This window comes from Schistocerca gregaria, unplaced genomic scaffold (assembly GCF_023897955.1).
Source record: "Schistocerca gregaria isolate iqSchGreg1 unplaced genomic scaffold, iqSchGreg1.2 ptg000484l, whole genome shotgun sequence".
In the NCBI taxonomy this organism is placed as follows: domain Eukaryota; kingdom Metazoa; phylum Arthropoda; class Insecta; order Orthoptera; family Acrididae; genus Schistocerca; species Schistocerca gregaria.
Genome location: NW_026061893.1, coordinates 1,658,640 through 1,664,873, shown reverse-complemented (window position 1 = coordinate 1,664,873; position 6,234 = coordinate 1,658,640).

Sequence of the window (6,234 nt, the reverse complement as noted above, 5' to 3'; positions counted from 1 at the left end):
TTAGGTATCAATTATTGCCTTTTTGCTGGCTTTGATGCCTTGGACATGAGCTAGAACCTTAAGATTCTGCATGAAAGGAGGACTAGCAGCCGAGTTGCACGGGAGAATGTGAAAAGGGTTCATATGTAGTAAAAACCTGAGAAATCCGTCTGTTTTCGTCATTTGTTATCGAATCGACTTAAAGCCAGATCGTCACATTTTCCGCTCTTTTCCCTGAAACGGTTGTACTTAACGTCTGCAAAGCTATGTCGCGTGCTGCGGTATGCGGAGACACTAAAAGCACCATAGTAGAACACAGATGAAGAATCTAAGTTGATGTAATAGCCAGTAAGATGTAATACAATTCAGGTTTATGGATCGATTATTGACTTTTTAGCTGGCTTTGGTGCCTTGGACATTAGCTAGGACCTTAAGATTCTGCATGAAAGGAGGACTAGCAGCCGAGTTGCACGGGAGAATGTGAAAAGTGTTCATATGTATTATAAACCTGAGAAATACGTCCGTTTTCGTCATTTGTTATCGAATCGACTTAAAGCCAGATCGTCACATTGGCCGCTCTTCTCTCTGAAACGGTTGTACTTATCGTCTGCAAAGCTATGTCGCGTGCTTCGTTATACGGAGACACTAAAATCAGCACAGTGGAACACAGATGAAGCTTCTAAGTTGATGTAATAGCCAGTAAGAAGTAGTACAATTCAAATTTTAGGTATCGATTATTGACTTTATAGCTGGCTTTGATGCCTTGGACATGAGCTAGGACCTTAAGATTCAGTATGAAAGGAGGACTACCAGCCGAGTTGCCTGGGAGAATGTGAAAAGTGTTCAAATGTAGTACAAACCTGAGAAATCCGTCCGTTTTCGTCATTTGTTATGGAATCAACTTAAAGCCAGATCGTCACATTGGCCGCTCTTCTCTCTGAAACGGTTGTACTTATCGTCTGCAAAGCTATGTCGCGTGCTGCGTTACGCGGATACACTAAAATCACCACAGTGGAACACAGATGAAGCTTCTAAGTTGATGTAATAGCCAGTAAGAAGTAGTACAATTCAAGTTTTAGGTATCGACTGTTGACTTTTTAGCTGGCTTTGATGCCTTGGACATGAGCTAGGACCTGAAGATTCAGTATGAAAGGAGGACTAGCAGCCGCGTTGCATTGGAGAATGTGAAAAGTGTTCATATGTAGTAAAAACCTGAGAAATCCGTCCGTTTTCGTCATTTGGTATGGAATCAACTTAAGGCCAGATCGTCATATTGGCCGCTCTGCTCTCTGAAACGGTTGTACTTATCGTCTGCAAACCTATGTCGCGTGCTGCGGTATGTGGAGACACTAAAAGCACCATAGTAGAACACAGATGAAGCTTCTAAGTTGATGTAATAGCCAGTAAGAATTAGTACGATTCAAGTTTTAGGTATCGATTATTGACTTTTTAGCTGGCTTTGGTGCCTTGGACATGAGCTAGGACCATAAGATTCTGCATGAAAGGAGGACCAGCAGCGGAGTTAAACGGGAGAATGTGAAAAGTGTTCATATGTAGTAAAAACCTGAGAAATCCGTCCGTTTTCGTCATTTGTTATCGAATCGACTTAAAACCAGATCGCCACATTGGCCGCTCTTTTCTCTGAAACGGTTGTACTTATCGTCTGCAAAGCTATGTCGCGTGCTGCGGTATGCGGAGACACTAAAAGCACCATAGTAGAACACAGATGAAGCTTCTAAGTTGATGTAATAGCCAGTAAGAAGTAGTACAATTCAAGTTTTAGGTATCGACTATTGACTTTTTAGCTGGCTTTGATGCCTTGGACATGAGCTAGGACCTGAAGATTCAGTATGAAAGGAGGACTAGCAGCCGCGTTGCATGGGAGAATGTGAAAAGTGTTCATATGTAGTAAAAACCTGAGAAATCCGTCCGTTTTCGTCATTTTGTATGGAATCAACTTAAGGCCAGATCGTCATATTGGCCGCTCTTCTCTCTGAAACGGTTGTACTTATCGTCTGCAAACCTATGTCGCGTGCTGCGGTATGTGGAGACACTAAAAGCACCATAGTAGAACACGGATGAAGCTTCTAAGTTGATGTAATAGCCAGTAAGAAGTAGTACAATTCAAGTTTTAGGTATCGATTATTGACATTTTAGCTGGCTTTGGTGCCTTGGACATAAGCTAGGACCTTAAGATTCTGCATGAAAGGAGGATTAGCAGCCGAGTTGTACGGGAGAATGTGAAAAGTCTTCATATGTAGTAAAAACCTGAGAAATCCGTCCGTTTTCGTCATTTGTTAAGGAATCGACTTAAAGCCAGATCGTCACATTGCCGCTCTTCTCTCTGAAACGGTTGTACTTATCGTCTGCAAAGCTATATCGCGTGCTGCGTTATGTGGAGACACTAAAAGCACCATAGTAGAACACAGATGAAGCTTCTAAGTTGATTTAATAGCCAGTAAGAAGTAGTACAATTCAAGTTTTAGGTTCTCATATATTACTTTTTAGCTGGCTTTGGTGCCTTGGACATGAGCTGGGACCTTAAGATTCTGCATGAAAGTAGGACTAGCAGGCGAGTTGTACGGGAGAAAGTGAGAAGTGTTCATATGTAGTAAAAAACTGAGAAATCCGTCCGATTTCGTCATTTGTTATCGAATCGACTTAAGGCCAGATCGTCACATTGGCCACTCTTCTCTCTGAAACGGTTGTACTTATCGTCTGCAAAGCTATGTCGCGTGCTGCGGTATGCGGAGACACTAAAAGCACCATAGTAGAACACAGATGAAGCTTCTAAGTTGATGTAATAGCCAGTAAGAAGTAGTACAATTCAAGTTTTAGGTATCGATTATTGACATTTTAGCTGGCTTTGGTACCTTTGACATGAGCTAGGACCTTAAGATTCTGCATGAAAGGATGACTAGCAGCCGAGTTGCACGAAAGAATGTGAAAGGTGTTCATATGTAGCAAAAATCTGAGAAATACGTCCGTTTTCGTCATTTGTTATCGAATCGACTTAAAGCCAGATCGTCACATCGGCCGCTCTTCTCTCTGAAACGGTTGTACTTATCGTCTGCAAAGCTATGCCGCGTGCTGCGTTATGCGGAGACACTAAAGTCACCATAGTGGAACACAGATGAAGCTTCTAAGTTGTGTAATAGCCAGTAAGAAGTTGTACAATTTACGTTTTAGGTATCGATTATTGACTTTTTAGCTGGCTTTTGTGCCTTGGACATGAGCTAGGACCTTAAGATTCTGCATGAAACGAGGACCAGCAGCGGAGTTCCACGGTAGAATGTGAAAAGTGTTCATATGTAGTAAAAACCTGAGAAATCCGTTCGTTTTCGACATTTGTTATGGAATCGAATTAAGGCCAGATCGTCACATTGGCCACTCTTCTCTCTGAAACGGTTGTACTTATCGTCTGCAAAGCTATGTCGCGTGCTGCGGTATGCGGAGACACTAAAAGCACCATAGTAGAACACAGATGAAGCATCTAAGTTGATGTAATAGCCAGTAAGAAGTAATACAATTCACGTTTTAGGTATCGATTATTGACTTTTTAGCTGGCTTTGGTGCCTTGGACATTAGCTAGGACCTTAAGATTCTGCATGAAAGGAGGACTAGCAGCCGAGTTGCACGGGAGAATGTGAAAAGTGTTCATATGTAGTATAAATCTGAGAAATACGTCCGTTTTCGTCATTTGTTATCGAATCGACTTAAAGCCAGATCGTCACATTGGCCGCTCTTCTCTCTGAAACGGTTGTACTTATCGTCTGCAAAGCTATGTCGCGTGCTGCGTTACGCGGAGACACTAAAATCACCACAGTGGAACACAGATGAAGCTTCTAAGTTGATGTAATAGCCAGTAAGAAGTAGTGCAATTCAAGTTTTAGGTATCGACTATTGACTTTTTAGCTGGCTTTGATGCCTTGGACATGAGCTAGGACCTGAAGACTCAGGATGAAAGGAGGACTAGCAGCCGCGTTGCATGGGAGAATGTGAAAAGTGTTCATATGTAGTAAAAACCTGAGAAATCCGTCCGTTTTCGTCATTTGGTATGGAATCAACTTAAGGCCAGATCGTCATATTGGCCGCTCTTCTCTCTGAAACGGTTGTACTTATCGTCTGCAAACCTATGTCGCGTGCTGCGGTATGTGGAGACACTAAAAGCACCATAGTAGAACACAGATGAAGCTTCTAAGTTGATGTAATAGCCAGTAAGAATTAGTACGATTCAAGTTTTAGGTATCGATTATTGACTTTTTAGCTGGCTTTGGTGCCTTGGACATGAGCTAGGACCATAAGATTCTGCATGAAAGGAGGACCAGCAGCGGAGTTCCACGGGAGAATGTGAAAAGTGTTCATATGTAGTAAAAACCTGAGAAATCCGTCCGTTTTCGTCATTTGTTATCGAATCGACTTAAAGCCAGATCGCCACATTGGCCGCTCTTCTCTCTGAAACGGTTGTACTTATCGTCTGCAAAGCTATGTCGCGTGCTGCGGTATGCGGAGACACTAAAAGCACCATAGTAGAACACAGATGAAGCTTCTAAGTTGATGTAATAGCCAGTAAGAAGTAGTACAATTCAAGTTTTAGGTATCGATTATTGACATTTTAGCTGGCTTTGGTGCCTTGGACATAAGCTAGGACCTTAAGATTCTGCATGAAAGGAGGATTAGCAGCCGAGTTTTACGGGAGAATGTGAAAAGTCTTCATATGTAGTAAAAACCTGAGAAATCCGTCCGTTTTCGTCATTTGTTAAGGAATCGACTTAAAGCCAGATCGTAACATTGCCGCTCTTGTCTCTGAAACGGTTGTACTTATCGTCTGCAAAGCTATGTCGCGTGCTGCGTTATGCGGAGACACTAAAAGCACCATAGTAGAACACAGATGAAGCGTCAAAGTTGATGTAATAGCCAGTAAGAAGTAGTACAATTCAAATTTTAGGTATCGATTATTGACATTTTAGCTGGCTTTGGTGCCTTGGACATGAGCTAGGACCTTAAGATTCTGCATGAAAGGATGACTAGCAGCCGAGTTGCACGAAAGAATGTGAAAGGTGTTCATATGTAGTAAAAATCTGAGAAATACGTCCGTTTTCGTCATTTGTTATCGAATCGACTTAAAGCCAGATCGTCACATTGGCCGCTCTTCTCTCTGAAACGGTTGTACTTATCGTCTGCAAAGCTATGCCGCGTGCTGCGTTATGCGGAGACACTAAAGTCACCATAGTGGAACACAGATGAAGCTTCTAAGTTGTGTAATAGCCAGTAAGAAGTTGTGCAATTCAAGTTTTAGGTATCGATTATTGACTTTTTAGCTGGCTTTGGTGACTTGGACGTGAGCTAGAACCTTAAGATTCTGCATAAAAGGAGGACTAGCAGCCGCGTTGCACGGGAGAATGTGAAAAGTGTTCATATGTAGTAAAAACCTGAGAAATCCGTCCGTTTTCGTCATTTGTTATGGAATCGACTTAAAGCCAGATCGTCACATTGCCGCTCTTCTCTCTGAAACGGTTGTACTTATCGTCTGCAAAGCTATGTCGCGTGCTGCGTTATGTGGAGACACTAAAAGCACCATAGTAGAACACAGATGAAGCTTCTAAGTTGATTTAATAGCCAGTAAGAAGTAGTACAACTCAAGTTTTAGGTTCTCATTTATTACTTTTTAGCTGGCTTTGGTGCCTTGGACATGAGCTGGGACCTTAAGATTCTGCATGAAAGTAGGACTAGCAGGCGAGTTGTACGGGAGAAAGTGAGAAGTGTTCATATGTAGTAAAAAACTGAGAAATCCGTCCGATTTCGTCATTTGTTATCGAATCGACTTAAGGCCAGATCGTCACATTGGCCACTCTTCTCTCTGAAACGGTTGTACTTATCGTCTGCAAAGCTATGTCGCGTGCTGCGGTATGCGGAGACACTAAAAGCACCATAGTAGAACACAGATGAAGCTTCTAAGTTGATGTAATAGCCAGTAAGAAGTAGTACAATTCAAGTTTTAGGTATCGATTATTGACTTTTTAGCTGGCTTTTGTGCCTTGGACATGAGCTAGGACCTTAAGATTCTGCATGAAACGAGGACCAGCAGCGGAGTTCCACGGTAGAATGTGAAAAGTGTTCATATGTAGTAAAAACCTGAGAAATCCGTTCGTTTTCGACATTTGTTATGGAATCGAATTAAGGCCAGATCGTCACATTGGCCACTCTTCTCTCTGAAACGGTTGTACTTATCGTCTGCAAAGCTATGTCGCGTGC